Here is a 15869-nt window from a genome sequence, read left to right as displayed (position 1 = left end):
ATGTCCTTCCATTTATTTGGGCACCCTGATTTCTTTTAGCAAAGTTTTGTATAAGTCCTTTAGATCTTTGGTTAAATTTATTCAATGTATAAGTCATTTACGCTCTTGGTTAAATTTATTCATAGGTATTAATTCTTTTTTTGTTGTTGTTGTAGAAGGTTTATTAATTTTTCCACAAAACACTAAAAGTTTAAGTCAGTATGAAATATTTTTAATCAAAGAAATGTACATTTTTCTTCTCAGAAATCTGCTTTGTATTAGGAAATGACATTGTGATCCATTTCACTACAAGTAAAGCATTAGATAATATTTACAAGAAAATATTTAAAATAATTCAAACAAACACAAAAGCCAAGATAGGGTGAAATAAACCTCAGAAATATCTACACCAGTGCCAATAGCATAAAAAAGACGAGAGTGAAAACAAATTAAGTAACTGAGATCCTCCTGATCACATTTCAAAAGAATCAGAGAAGGGAAAGAAATGGAATGGAAATGGTTATGTGAAAGAGATGGATGTTAACAGCACTGCTTCAATAATCTATTTTGAATGAAACATCCCTCTTTATATGCAGCAAATTCTGACCAATATTAAATTCTAGGACATTCTTTGCACGGAAATTAGAAAACACCCGGACAGCAGAAATAGCTCTTTCACCTAACCTAAATAAGAGCCTCTTTCTCCATTAACCACTGATGTGAACAGAAACCTGTTATGGCATCAACAGCTGTAATAGTAGCTCTTCATCTCTTTCATGAAAGCTACATATACATCATCCTTCACTGGTACTGAGTCAGGAACAGAAGGACCAACTTTGGGGACTGTTTTGGCAAGATGCAGAATCATCCTCTGACTTTCTTTGGGGAGTAGCCCCTTTATTCTCCCAACGTGCCCTCAGTGCAGTGGGCACAGATCAAGTAATCTCAGCCTTTGTGATTAGTGGTACAGATGGTTGCTGGCTTTTTTTGCAATGGTGACTGCATTCATATCATCTGCCTCGGGTGGTTGAATCAAATTGGGTGGGGCCCTTAAAACCACTGGGTTTGGCAAGAGAGCTGGTGGGAAAAGCCCAGATGGGGCAGGTCCCAGTGGAGGCACCAAAGGCGAGTCCATTGTGACAGGATGAGGTAGAGGGATACCTGGAGGTATAGGATGGGTAGTCTTGGTTGAGGTCCCCAAGGAGGAGGACCAGGAGGCAGACCTGGTGATGGACCTGGGGGAAGGCCAGGGAATCAGCCTGGTGGTGGTCCTGGGGGTAAAAGTTGGTGTAAAAGCCCTTGGAGTCCTGGCATTCCAGGTGGTTTCAGGAATGGAGGAGCTCCTGGAAGGGGCCCAGGAGGAAGGCCTGTACGTGGCCATAAAGGTGGTGCTGTGGAGCCTGCAATAGGCTATCAAAATGAGCCATAGTCAGCTGGCAGCCATTAACCCTGAGCAAGGCAGTCATGTACACCAGCTGGAAAGTCCCTCATGAATGCGCAGTATAAAGGTCATGTAACGTCTTCAGCTAGCACCAATTATGGTTATCATTTCTAACTTGCCTTGTGATTTGTCCATGATGCCTTAACCAAATGTTTCCACATCCTGCTACATATAAGACCTGCAGCTGTTTGTATCCCCTTTGTCCTAACTTGCAACAGCACCTGCAAAGCTTTGTGCCCTGCTGGGCTGCACAATAATATGATTCGTGCCTGACCTTAGGTTCAGCATCCTGTTTCAGAAGCCACTGGGCTGAAGGCTATGCCCCTACACCAGGAGTACAACAATGCAGGTGGTGGTCCAAAGAAGGTGGTTCTGGCATGGGAGGTGCTTGTATTTAAGAAGGAGGAACAGACTGTGAAAGGAGCCTGCTACTGTGAAGAAGCTGTATATGTGCCATCAGGAAGCGGTTCTTCTTTATGCTGTTTTTGTGACTGCTTTTCCACTTCAGAATCATCATCCTCTGAAAATTCCTTTACTTCTCATGCCTCCTCTGAGAATTCCCGACCTGTGATTCAGAGTACCATGACTTGAAGAGTCAGTTCCTTCATGTTCTTTTTTAACCCCTTGATTTTCTAAGCATATCTGCAAATCATACACTCAGATTTGACTTTTTATCTTCATTGTTGTCTCTCTCATCATCATCATCATGCACAAATTCATCTCCCTCACTTTCTCCATCTGATCTGTCAGTGTCATCATTGTCAGTGCTTCATCATGCTTATCCTGATCCATGTCCACAGGATAGCCATGGCTTTGCTGAACAAGTTCAGGACGATACACATATCTTTGTCTTACCTCCAAAAAGGAAGGTCTAGGGCAAAGCCCACTTTGAACATACATTTGCAAGACTTGAGGAGGAGGTGGACCAAGGGGATGACCAGGAGGTTTTCTGTGAGGGGGCAAACATGGAACACCATGTCCAAGAAGAGGAAGTATAAAAAATACCCAGATTAGAGGTGCATAGGCTGAAGTCTTTTTAAGGGTGGTAGGTGGCTGGGCATCAGGAAGTAGAATGTCCTGGATCAAGAAATTGGAAGGAGCATGGGGCAAATACGGCAAAGGAAAACTCTCAACTTCCACATGCTGAGCTTTTTTGACAGCGCCAAAATATGACTAAGTTGAGCCCTCTTCCGTTCATATTCTACTTCTAGTTTTCTCAATTTTTTGCTAATATTTGGATTTTCTTTTTCACAGAGTCATAGAATATATTCAAAAGTTTCACACAACTTTTTTACCTTTGACTTTCAGCACCTTCTTATTTAACTGGGGCTGTTGCACAAGGTCAAACTCCATTTCATCCAATATCACTATGTCCCTGATATACTATTTATCATGTTGAGGAAGTTTCCTTCTATTCCTATTTTTTAAAGTATTTTATAAGAAAAGATGCTGAATTTTGTCAAATGCCTTTTCTGCATCACTTGAGTTGATCATTTTGTTGATGTGATGTATTACATTAATTGATTTTCTCATGTTGAACCATGCTTACATATCTGGGATAAAACTCATTTGGCCATGATATATAATTCCCTTGGTGTGTTGCTGGATTCAATTTGCAAGTACTTTGTCATGGATTTTTGCATCTATATTCATAAGATAAATTGGTCTGTAATTTTCTTTTCTTGTAGTATCTTTATCAGGCTTTAGTTTTAGAATAATGTTGATCTCATAGAATGAGTCGGGTAATGTTCCCATCTCACCTGTTTTTTTGAAGAGTTTAAACCAGATTAGTGTTAATTCTTCTTGGAATAAGTGGTAGAATTCACCTGAGAAGGCTTCTGGTCATGGGCTTTTATTTTCCGGGAAGGTCTTTGGTGACTGATTCAATCTCTTTGCTTGTAATTGGTCTGTTGAGGTCTTCTATTTCTTATAGAGTCAATGTAAGCTGTTCATGTCTTTCTAGGAATTTGTCCATTTCATATGTTTTCTAATTTGTTGACATACAGCTATTCATAGTATGCTCTTATGATCCTTTTTATTTCTGTGGAGTCAGTAGTAATGTTCCCCTGTCATTTTTTATTTTATTTCTTTGTGTCTTTTCTCTTTTGTTTCTTTCTGAGGCTAACTAAAGGTTTGTCAATTTTATTGACCACAGAAGACGCTTTGTAAGATTTCAATCTTTTTAGTTTTATAGAGACTTGTTTTGTGACCTAATGTGTGTTCTGTCCCAGAGAATGATCCATGAGCACTAGAGAAGAATGTATATCCTGTTCTTCTGAGATGCAATGCTCTGTGTAAGTCTGTTAGGTCTAGGTCCTTCATCATATTATGCAAATTCTGTTTCCTTATTGATCTTCCATCTAGATGTTCTAGCTATTGATGAGAGTATGCATTGACATCTCCAACTGTTACTGTAGAGATATTATTTATCCCTTCAATTTTGGGAGTTTTTGCCTCGTATATTTTGGGCCACTGTTGTAAGGTTCATAAATATTTATATTTGTTATTTCTTCTTGGATGATTGCCCTTTTATTAATTATAGTGTCCTTCGTTCTCTCATATCATTTTTTGACATAAAGTCTATTTTGTTCAACAATAGTATCACTACTGCAGCTCTTTTTTGGTTACTATTTACATGGAGTGTCTTTCTCATCCTTTATCTTTCAATCTATTTGTGTATCTAGGTCTAAGTCTCTTGAAAACAACATATAATTGGATCATGCTTTTTTATCCATTCTGCGAACACATGTCTTTGGATTGGGGAGTTTAATACATTAACATTCAGTGTTATCACTCCAAAGATAATACATCCTTCAACCAATTATTCCTTTGATTTTTATATGTGATACCTTTTGTTTTGCCTCTCTTTTCCTTTATTGTAACTTCCTTTTCTTTATAGTTGATCTTTTGTGATGTTTCTGACTGATCCCTTTCCCACATCTGTTTCAGTATATTTTTTAAATACTTTATTGTGGTAACATGCATTTATAACATGCTAATTTTGAAAAGATACCAACTTAACTTTAATAGCATACAAAAATAATACGTGATCTCTGTTCTCATATCCCTTTGCTTCCCCTCTTATATTGTTTTTGTTACACTTTGCCATGTTATATTTTTCACATAACCTTTATCAGGAAATATGCCTTTTTCTTGTTCACTTGCATTCTGATTCTTATATCAATTAAAGAGTAAGCTGTATATTGAAAATATAGTACTATTGTGTTTTGATTTATCCTTTCAGTTACCATTATTGATGATCTTCTTATATCCAAACTATTCCAAGCCACTGTATTTCCATTTCAACCTCCAGAATTCCCTTTAGTGCTTCATGTAGGGCAGATTTCTTGTTTATGAACTCAGTTTCTGTTTATATGTGAATATTTTAAACTCACTGTCAGTTTTACCAGATAAAGACTTTTTGGCTTGGAGTTTCTCTCCTTCAGTACCTTAAATATATCATTCCACTGCACTCTCATGTCCATGGTTTCTGATAAGAAATTGGAACTTAGTTGAGGGTCTCTTGAATGTGATGAATCCCATTTCTCTTGCTGTTTTCAGAAACTTTCCTTATCTTTAGCATCTGACATCTTGATTAGGATATGTCTTAGAATAGGCATATTAGGATTTATTCAGTTTGGAATACGTTGAGCTTTTTGGGCATGTATATATATGTTTTTCAAAAGAGTTGGGAAGTTTTGGGCCTTATTTCCTCAAATATGCTTTCTGTCCCATTTTACTTCTCTTCTACTTCTGGGAAACACAATCACATGCATATTTGTGTATGTGATTCATGCTGTCAGCCAAATCCCTGAGACACTGCTCATTTTTTCTATTCTTTCCTTCTTCTGTTTTTCTGACTTTATGATTTCATTTGTCCTGTCATATAGTTTTCTGATCCATTCTTCTGTGTGTTCAAATCTGCTATTGTACTTTTAATCTGTACTATTGTGCCTTTCATCCCCATAATTTCTGTTACTTTTCTTTTTATACTTTCATATTCATTTTACACTCACCCATTATCTTCTTAATATCTTTTATCTCTTTCTACATATTTTCCTTCATCTCCTTGAATTGATTAAGATATTGTTTGAACATCTTTGGTTAAGTGTTTGGAGTTTCTTCTGAAGTTTTAATTTGTTCCCTTGACTGATCCTATCTTTCTGTTTCTTAGTAGGGCTGTTAATTTTTTGCTGATATCTAGACATCTAATTATCTTGATGAATTAACTCCAAATGTCCATTTTTTCTTCTTTCTAGTGTTTTATTGTTCATTAGCTTTCTGTTAAGGTTCTTCTTTAATACTTTGTTTAACTTACTCAAGACCTTTGAAATAGCCTATTTTTAACTGCTCAGATTTTAAATTCTCTTCTTCAATCAGGACCCCATTTTTCTTACACTTTTCAAGTCTGTGATTCATCCTATCTTACAGAATTTTTGTTTAACCATTCCAATTTTTCTTCTGGGAAGCTTTTCTGCCTATGCTTTCTTCCCTATTAGAGTATCCCTGGAGAGCCAGGTGGGGTCAATCTAGAAAAGTGAGGTACTTCAGAAAAGTCTGTTTTGCCTTTAGGTAGTTCAGCTGACTGAAACTGGATTGCTTGAGGGTACAACATTTCTTGCCAGGTATCCTGTGCTGATTTCTCTGTTTTCTTTACCTCTTTTTTTTTTTTGCCCCTGGGGCTCTTTTGTATGCTGCTCTCCTTAGCAGCTTCTATTTCACCCTGGGTGTCTGTGGACTTAGATCCCTGTGCTTTGTTGTGGTCGTTGTTCACTGCTATGACTAACTATACAGTATCTGTCTGCAGTGGGAGAGACCCAGGCTGTGTTGTTTCTGTATGGCTCCCAAGTTGCACAGTACTAAGTGAGGGAGATTGGAATAGGAACCAAATGGTGGTCCAGGATTGAATTTTACTGTCTAAGATTTTTCTGTTTGTGCAGTTATGCGATTGCATTTGACTCAAGTGACCATGGTTTTCAGACACTTCATTTCACTTCAAAACATCCTCTCTGTGTTCACTTTGAATTGATTAAGGAGATAGGAGGACATATTTCCTTCCATCTCCTTAATCAAAAGTTTGGGTGTGAAAAACTGCTTATCTTCTCTGTCCTGTGAGAATAAAATGCTGACTGATAACTTTGAAAGAATGCAGTTTCATTAAAATTACATTTTATTAAATTAACAACATCTGCCCATTTCTGTAATCTCACTAGTAACTTTAGGGACTCATCAGCATGACTGCCTAATTTTAGGACCCTGAATCAGAATTTTCAACGTAAGTATCCATTCACATCAATTTCAACCCCTTTACTGATGAGTTTATACATCAGTAGTCACAGCCCTTGCTCTGTACAAGTTAGAAAACAGTGTTAGGTGGTGCTGTGACACTTCTGACTAGAGCCATAAAAAATACAAGGCTTGCCATAATGAAGTCATTTCTACAAAGTATATCCTTAGTTTCTTATTCCCTTTTTGTTATTCACACATATATACCATGTGCAAATAACTAATTAGATCACATATTTTGAGCAGATGAAAAAAAAAAAACTAAAAACCCAAAACAAAGTACTAACAATCTAGCAAGAGATGTTAGAGCAGGACTAATAAACTTGAAATTTAGAGAGTATTACATTGTTACATAAATATGCTGAAATTTTTAAAAATAAACTGCAAAGGAAGCATTTTAAATTACACATTAGTTTCTTAAAATTACTTGTTAAAAAATGAAACAATATAAAGTATTTATATAACTCAAAATTAATTACAAATTGTAAATTAATTTAAAAGTAGATAACTGGATTGGGATATGTGATCATCACCACTCAACATATTACAACTATCCTTTCAAATATCAGGCAATTTAACAAATACACCTATTTATAAATTAGGTATCATTTATTGGGAAGAAAAGTGAAGCACTGGCAGTGCATTACATAATAATATTATTTTTCTTAATAGTCTCCTATTAAATTACCATTTGCTACACGTGAAAATAAGGTGATTTTAAACTATCTTTGCAATATTTGCTTGGCTTACATAGCATCACCTGAATGGAGCCTACCTTAATTCCCATAAAGATAACTATTTTTAATCCTTTCTTCAACTGAGTACATCTTAACTGACCTATTGAGTGGTGAGTACCTGTCAATATTGATGGAAATGTATCTTTCCCCCACTGAAATGAGCTATCTAAAGTCCTCTGTAATAAGGAAAACCCAGAACATATCATCATCCCCAGAAAATAATAGCAACTTCTTAGAGTAAGATAAAGTAATATCAACAACAAAGACTATAAAAGTGCATGCATACAACCATATGATAATACTCTGAACAACTGATTTCAGGCTTTGGATGATTTCTATGTTGTGTGACTATATCTCAATAAAATTACATTAAAAAGGATTTAGGTTTATTCAGCAACTGAAAAAAATGTACTTGCATATCTTTTTAGAAAGTGTAGTGTTAGGATTAGCTGCCTTATAAATATTTCCTGAATTATGAATAAAATTATAGCTCCAAGTAACTCTCTCTGGTTATAAGTAACCTGCCACATAGAAATCTCTTAACTGTAAGTTCTCATCATTTTCTCATAATTGTCCAGTCACTTTTTTTTTTTAAGCTCTCTTCTTATTGGCTACTGTTCCATCACCCAGAAGCAAGACAAAACTTAGTGTAAGGACCCAGGGCTTTCCTCCATTTTGAAAGCAAGTCACATAGCCCCCATATAACCGGACAGACAGTAAGGGTCAAAGAATGCAAAATCCCACCCCATCCCCCATAACCAAATCTCACAAGAGTCTGCTGAAACTCATTTTAGCCAAATCTCATGAAACTGCTAAACTTCATACGCCATTTCTGGAAACACCTCTCTCTCTCTCCTTTTCTTTTTCTCTCTTGGCTTTGGGAGGAATGCGAACTTTCATCTTCCAACCGGCAACCATTGGGGAAGATCCTCCTCCTGTCCATAAGCTCCTAATTAAATTCGTGGGTGATCTTCTGTCTAGCAACTTCTCTTTTATTTGGCTTGTGCTGGGCTGCAACACTTGGTCACTTTCTTCTTCATCCCAGACCCGTCAATGCAGGTTGAGCCAATAAAGGGTTGGGGGAGTCATCTCTGCGTCGAAAGAGCCTGCTTGACCAAACCTAATGTGCATGCTCCTCCATAAAATCTTACATGTTTTGCACTATTTAAAAATCTCAATAATTTGTTAGAAGCAAGAGTGAATAGGTTTTTGCAAAACAAAGCATATGCATAAAGTCATGGATAAAGATTTTGTACCCTGTATCCCCAATTGCTTATAGCTGAGGGTTTTGTTCAAACAACAGATCATGGTGTGTATTATACTAGGGAATGCTTCACTTTTCTGTCATATAAATGTTTTATCAACATAAAAACCAGGTTTTTCTTCTAACCTGCATGAAGTTATTTCACCAATTCTGTCAGAAACTACATTCATTTTCACATGCCACACATGCTGAGAACTTAATATCATTCAGAGCAAATGGTCCAGCAGATTTTGTTTCATTTTTCCTAACCTTCCCTGCCTCTCCTTTTTTAATCAGAGAAGTTTTGGGTTTACAGAACAATCATGCATAAAATGCAGGATTGACATTTATCACTACACCACCAGCTGGTGCATTAGTGGTGCATTGGTCTGGAACATTTGTTTCAATTGATGATAGAACATTTTTATAATTGTACTATTAATTAAAATCCATGATTTAACTTAGGGTTCACTGTCTGTGTACTGTAGGTCTATGGATCGTTAAAAAACTTTTTTATTCTGTTACCATACATAAAATCTAACATTTCCCCTTTTAATCACATTCAGATATATATTTCAGTGCTATTAATTATTTTGACAATCTTGTGCTACCATAAGCAAAATATATTTACAAAACATTTCCATCATTCCAAATGGGATCTTTGTGTAATGTAAGCTTTAACTTCCCATTCTCTGTCCCCACCCATCCCCTGGTAACCCACTGTGCTGGTCTGAAGCTACTGTGAACCCCAGAAAAGCCATGTCTTTTAATCCTCATTCAGTATTGCTGGGTAGAATCTTTTTTATTGTTTCCATGGAGATAGGACCCACTCAATTGTGGGTGATAACTTTTGATTAGATAGCATTCATGGTGCTATGTCTCCACTCATTCAAGGCAAGGTTGCTTATTGGAGCCCTTTAAGAGGGAACTGTTTTGAAAGAAGCTTTGGAGCCATAAGAGCTACCAGAAATGACAGCGCCAACAGAACGGAAGGCCCCGGGGGAGCTGCTAAAGAGAAAGTTAGCGATCTCACCATGTGCCTTTCCAGCTGAGAAAGAAACTTTGAATGTCATTGGTCTTCTTGAACTGAGGTATCTTCCCTTGGATGCCTTAATTTGGACATTTTCACAGCTTTAGAACTGTGAAATTATAACTTAATAAATTCCTCTTTTTAAAAGCCATTCTATTTCTGAAATATCACATTCTGGCAACTTTCAAACTAGAACACTCATATTCTAGATTCTAATCCTATGAGTTTGTTTATACTAAATGTTTCAAAACAATGAGGTCATACAATTTGTCTTTTTGTGTCTGGTTTATTTCATTCAACATGGTGTCTTCAAGATTCATCTATGCTGTTGCATATATCAGAACTTCATTTCTTTTTACTAAGTGTTATTTGGATAAATAATATTCCTTGTATATGTATTACATTTTGTTTATCCATTCATCAATTGATGGACACTAGAGTAGCTTCAATATTTTGGCAATTGTTAATAATGCTGCTATAAGCACTATTTCAAAAATATCTGTCCAAGTACCAGCTTTCAATTCTTTTGAGTATATACCTAGTAGTGGGTTAGCCAGGTCATATGATATTTCTATACTTGATGAACTGTCAAACTGTGTTCCACAACAGCTGCAGCATTTTACATTTCCACCAGCGATGAATGAGTGTTCAATATTTCTCCAGATCCTTTCCAACACTTGTTATTTTCCATTATTTGAATAGCATCCATTCTAATGGGTAGGAAATGATATCACAGCATGGCTTTGATTTTAATTTCCCTGATGGCTTAATGATGCTGAGCAACTTTTTATCTTCTTTCTGATCATTTGCTATCTTATTTGGAAAAATGTCTATTTTTCTTTTACCCATTTTTTAATTGGATTGTTCATCCTTTCTTAAGTTAAAATATTTCTTTATGTATTCTGGACATTAATTCTTTATCAGATATGCGGTTTCCAAATATTTCTTTCATTCTGTAGGTTATTATTTTAATTTCGTATTATGGTCCTTTGAGGAACAAAAGTTTTCAATTTTGATGAGTTCTTGTTTATCTATTTTTTTTAATTGCTTGTGCTTTGGGAATAAAGTCTAAGAAACCATTGCCTAACACAAGGTCCTAAAGAAGTTTCCCTACATTTTCTTCTAGAAGTTCTGTAATTCTAAGCTCATGTACTAAGATCTTTGATCCGTTTTTTAGTTAATCTGTGTGAGTATATATATATATATAGAACATTTTTATAACTGTACTATTAATTAAAATCCGTGATTTAATTTAGGGTTCACTGTCTGTGTAGTGTAGGTCTATGGATCTTTAAAAAACTTATATATATATATATATATATATATATATAGTGTGCGATTGATATATATATGTATTATTCTGTATATATATAGTGTGCGGTTGCTCTTTTTTGGAAAATGGACATCCAGTTTTCCCAGCATCATTTGTTGAAGAGACTATTCTTTCCCTATATCTGCTTTCAAAGGGAATCTTTAAATCATTTAAATTTTACATTTAGTGCAAATATTGATGCAATTGTATTTTTATATGCAATCTTTTCATTTATTATCTATTTGTCCTGCCTGTCCTCTTTTCAACTTTTTTTCCCTCTTTTTGCTTATCATTTATGATTTCATTTTATAACCTTGATTGTCCCATTAGCTATAATTTTTTGTTGTACTATTTTAGCTGTTGTTTTAGGGTTTATGTCAAACCCCCAATTCAAAAAAAAATCCTACCATTTCATGTATAGTATAAGAACCTGTCAACAATGTACTTCTGTTTCTCCTATCCTTGTCTTTATTCCATTGTTTCAAAAAAATTGTATCTATGTAGTATAAGCTCCAGAACACATTGTTACCAGTTTTTCTTTTTTAAAAAAGACAAACGATATTTTAAATAAATGTAAATAATGAGAAAATTGTCTTTTATATTTCTGCACAGAATTATTATCCCAGAAATTGAACCTGGGCAGGTGAGAACTCTGCCTGCTGAACTACCACAGCCCACATATTTTTCATTACTTTTTGTAAACCTAGATTTTTATCAGGTATACTTTTCTTTTGGCTGGAATATTTCCTTGAGCATATATTTTATCTTAACTCTGCTGGTGATGAAATTATAGTTTGTGTATGAGTGAAAATGTCTGCCTCACCTTTATCTTTTGAAAGGTATGTCAACTGGTGCAGTAGTTTAAAAGTTGCCAGAACTCTATATACCAGATCTGGAATGGTTTTTAAAAGGGAGAATTTAGTAAGTTACAAGTTTACAGTCCTAAGCCTATAAAAATGTCCAAACTCAGGCATCCAGGGAAAGATACCTTAATTCAAGAAAGGCTGATGAGCCTGGAACACCTCTGTTAGCTGGGAAGTCAAGTGGCTGGCATCTGCTTTTTCCTTGCTCCTGGTTCCATTTCTTTTAGCCTCTTTTTTCATGCATGCCCCTCACTTTGCTTCTCTGGGGCAGGCTTTCATCTATTGGTTTCCCTTGGCTATCTCCAGTTCTGGCTTGTTTAACATCTCATGGAGACATCTGCTGAGCTGCAAACATCTCCAAATATCTGTGTCTCTGTTCTCCAAGGGCTGGCATCTGTGTCAACTCTGCTATGAAGTTTCTGTTGGCTTTGTCATTTCTGAGCTTTTTCCACAATGGGTCCCTTTTACAGTGCTCTGGTAAGCAACTCCACCTTGAATGGGTGGAGACACATCTCTGTGAAAACCATCCAGTCAAAAGTTACCACCCACAACTGGGTGGGTTAAATCTCCATGGAAACAATAAAAATCATCTCACTCAGCAATATTGAATGAGAATTTAAGATCTGGGTTTTTCTGCAGTATACAACAGATTCAAACTGGTACAACTGGCTGAGAATTCTAGGTTAGCAGGTGATTGTTTTGGTTTGTTTTTAATATTTTAAATTTGTTACTCTGCTCTTTTCTGGTTTCTTTTACTTTTAGTTTTAATTTAGGAAGTGGAACTGCCCCAGAGGTATTGCCTCACAGTCCCATTTTTTTTGTTAGTTTTAAATACTTTTATTTTATATTTAAACAGTTATATTCCCATACCATGCAATCCATCTTAAGTGTAAAATCAATGGTTCTTGGTATAATCACACATTTTGCCTTCACAACCACAGTCAATATGAGAACATTCTCATTTCTTTTGAAAAACAAACAAACAAGCAAACAAAACCTCATACCCATTCTATCTCCCTATTTTTCACATTTAACTTTGGTGTGGTGCCTTTGTTACAATTACTGAAAGAACATTACAATGTTACAACTAACTTCAGGCCATAGTTTGCATTAATTGTACTTTACCCCTTCTACCATCCTGTTATTAATACATTGTAATAGTGATGTAACAGTTTGTTCTAGTGCAAGTAAGAACTTTCTTATATTTATTTAAAGTTCTTTCTTATATTAACCACCATCACCATTGTGCTTTCCATTTCTGAACATTTACAATCAATCTTATTAAACATTCTGTACTCCTTATGCATCAATTGCCCAATCTCTAAGGTCTTTCTATCTCCTGATAATCTATACGCTTGCATTAAAAACCACTCAGAGTTTGCTCATTGTATTTAGTTCATCTCAGTGAGCCCATATAGTATTTGTCCTTTTATTTCATAAACCAGAAACAAAAAGGACACTCAACATAATTACCTCAAGATACATCCATGTTTTTGCATGAATCATTACTTTATTTATTCTTGCAGCTGCATAATGTTCCATTGTATGTGTATACCACACTTCGTTTAACCACTCATCCATTAATGGATATCTGAGCTGTTTCCATTTATTGGCAATCATGAATAATGCTGCTACAAACATAGGTGTGTAAATGTCTTGTCATGTTCCTGCTTACATTTCTTCTGAAAATATACCTAGCACTCTAGTTTGAAAGTATTGTATACACAAGAAAAGCCATGACTTTTAAGACTCATTCAATATTGCTGGGTGGGATATTTTTTATTATGTTATTTCCATGGAGATGTGACCAACCCGATTGTGGATGGGAACTGCTGATTAGGTGATTTCAACGGAGATGTGTCTCCACCCATTCAAGGTGGGGTCGCTTACTGGAGTCCTTTAAGAGGGAACCATTTTGGAAAAAGTTTCAGAAGCCATAATGCTGACAGAGCCAACATTAGACCCAGACCTTTGTGGATGCAGAAAGTAAATGTCCCCAGGGAAGCTGTTTGAAACTAGAATCCAGATGGCAGCCACATGCCTTCTCAGCTGAACCCATCAACTTTTCTTGAGTCAATCCAATTTCCCTGGATGCTTTTATGTGGACATTTTTAATGGTTTTAGAACTGTAACTTGCAACTTAATGAATTCCGTTTTTAGAAAGCTGTTCCACCTCTGGTATACTGCAATCCAACAGCTTTAGCAAGCCAAAACAACTGGTAACAGGATTGCCAGTTCATACAGCAACTGTATGTTAGCTGCCTGAGTAACCTCCAAACTGCCTTCAAGAATGGCTGTAAAACATTCTACATTCCCACTGAAGATGAATAAATGTACCTGTTTCTCTACATCTACTCCAGCAGTTGTAGTTTCCTCTTTTATATTAATGGTCATTCTAGTAAGTATAAAATAGTATCACATCTTTTTGCTTGTTTGTTCCTTGTATTTTTTTTTTTTGCATGGGCAGCCACCAGAAAACAAACCCATGTCTCTGGCATGTCAGGCAAGAACTCTACCTGCTGAGCTACTGTGGTCCACCCTTGGTTTGCTTTTTTTTATTTTTTTCACTGCAATTTTATTGAGATTTTTTCATGCGCCATAGAAACCATTCAAAGTATACAGTCAATGGCTCATAATATCACCTCATAGTTGTGTTTTATCACCACAATAAATTTTAGAACATTTTCATTACTTCAAAAATCAAAAACTAAAACTAAAACAGAAAAACCAAAACATTTCCATATGGCTTATCCTCTTCTATTATTATTTTAAGTTTTATTCACACACAGTACAATCCATCCTAAGTGTACAAGAAATGGTTCTTGGTATAATCACATAGTTATATATTCACCATTATTCACCATTATGATTACTCTTTGAACATCCTAATTTCTTCCAAAGAAAAAAGCCCATATCCCTTATATATCCTGTAACTGGCATTTAGCCTTGGTTTAATGCCTTTGTTACCATTAATGCAAGAATATTACAAGTTTACTGTTAGCTATGGATCTTAGTTTACATTAATTAGATCTTTCTTATATGACACCCTAATATCAACACTTCTTGATAATGATGTGTCTGTTGTCATTCACATTAAATTTTCTTATATTTGTGCAATTAATCAGCATCATTGTCCACTCTAATTTTCTCTAAATCATTCTATCCCATTTTTATCCTCTAGTTTTCCTTCTGGTGATAAACATGACCCTAGCCTTCCTCTTTCAACCATGCTCAGACTCATGCTCACTATACATTGTACTATCATTTTTCTGACCCTTTACAATCAACCTTATTGAACGTTTTGTACTTCTTAAACATTGATTGCCCAATCTTTGCTTTCTCCCTATCTCCTTATAACCTATGCTTTTGACTTTAACTCTCAGAGTTTGCTCATTACAGTGAGTTCATGTTAGAGAGGCCATATAGTATCTGTCCTTTTGATTCTGGATTATTTCACTCAACATAATGTCCTCAAGTTTCATTCACCTAGTTTCTTGCCACATGACTTCCTTTATACAGCCACACAGTATTCTTTCATATGTATACACCACAGTTCACCCTTCTGCTCATCAATCGTTGGATGCTTGAGCCACCTAAATCCATTGGCAATAGTGAATAATGGCACCATAGGCATTGGTGTACAATGTCTGTTCATGTCCCCACCTTCAGTTCTTCCAAGTAGATACCTAATAATGTGATTGCTAGGTAGTATGGCAATTTTATATATTGAGCTTTTTCAGAAATCACCACACTGCCCTCCAGAGGGGCTGCACCATTCTACTTCCCTACCAACAGTGAATAGGGTATGTTTCTCTCTCCACATTTCCTCCAGCACTTGTAGTTTTCTGTTTATTTATGAAAACATTTTTATTCACATACCATACTATCCATCCTAAGTGTACAACAAATGAATTCTGATATAATCACATAGCTATGACTTAACAACCAAAATCACTCCCATTTCTCTAAAAAAAGGAA

The 15869-nt window shown here is 35.7% G+C and overlaps 1 pseudogene; it reads right to left on the bottom strand.

Moving 5' to 3' along the window:
* Nucleotides 1-721: 721 nt before the first annotated feature.
* Nucleotides 722-14285, bottom strand: LOC143656375 (WW domain-binding protein 11 pseudogene; annotated as a pseudogene).
* Between the last annotated feature and the right edge of the window lie 1584 nt (nucleotides 14286-15869).

Source organism: Tamandua tetradactyla, chromosome 2 (assembly GCF_023851605.1).
Source record: "Tamandua tetradactyla isolate mTamTet1 chromosome 2, mTamTet1.pri, whole genome shotgun sequence".
NCBI lineage: Eukaryota > Metazoa > Chordata > Mammalia > Pilosa > Myrmecophagidae > Tamandua > Tamandua tetradactyla.
This window is presented reverse-complemented; position numbering and strand designations above follow the sequence as displayed.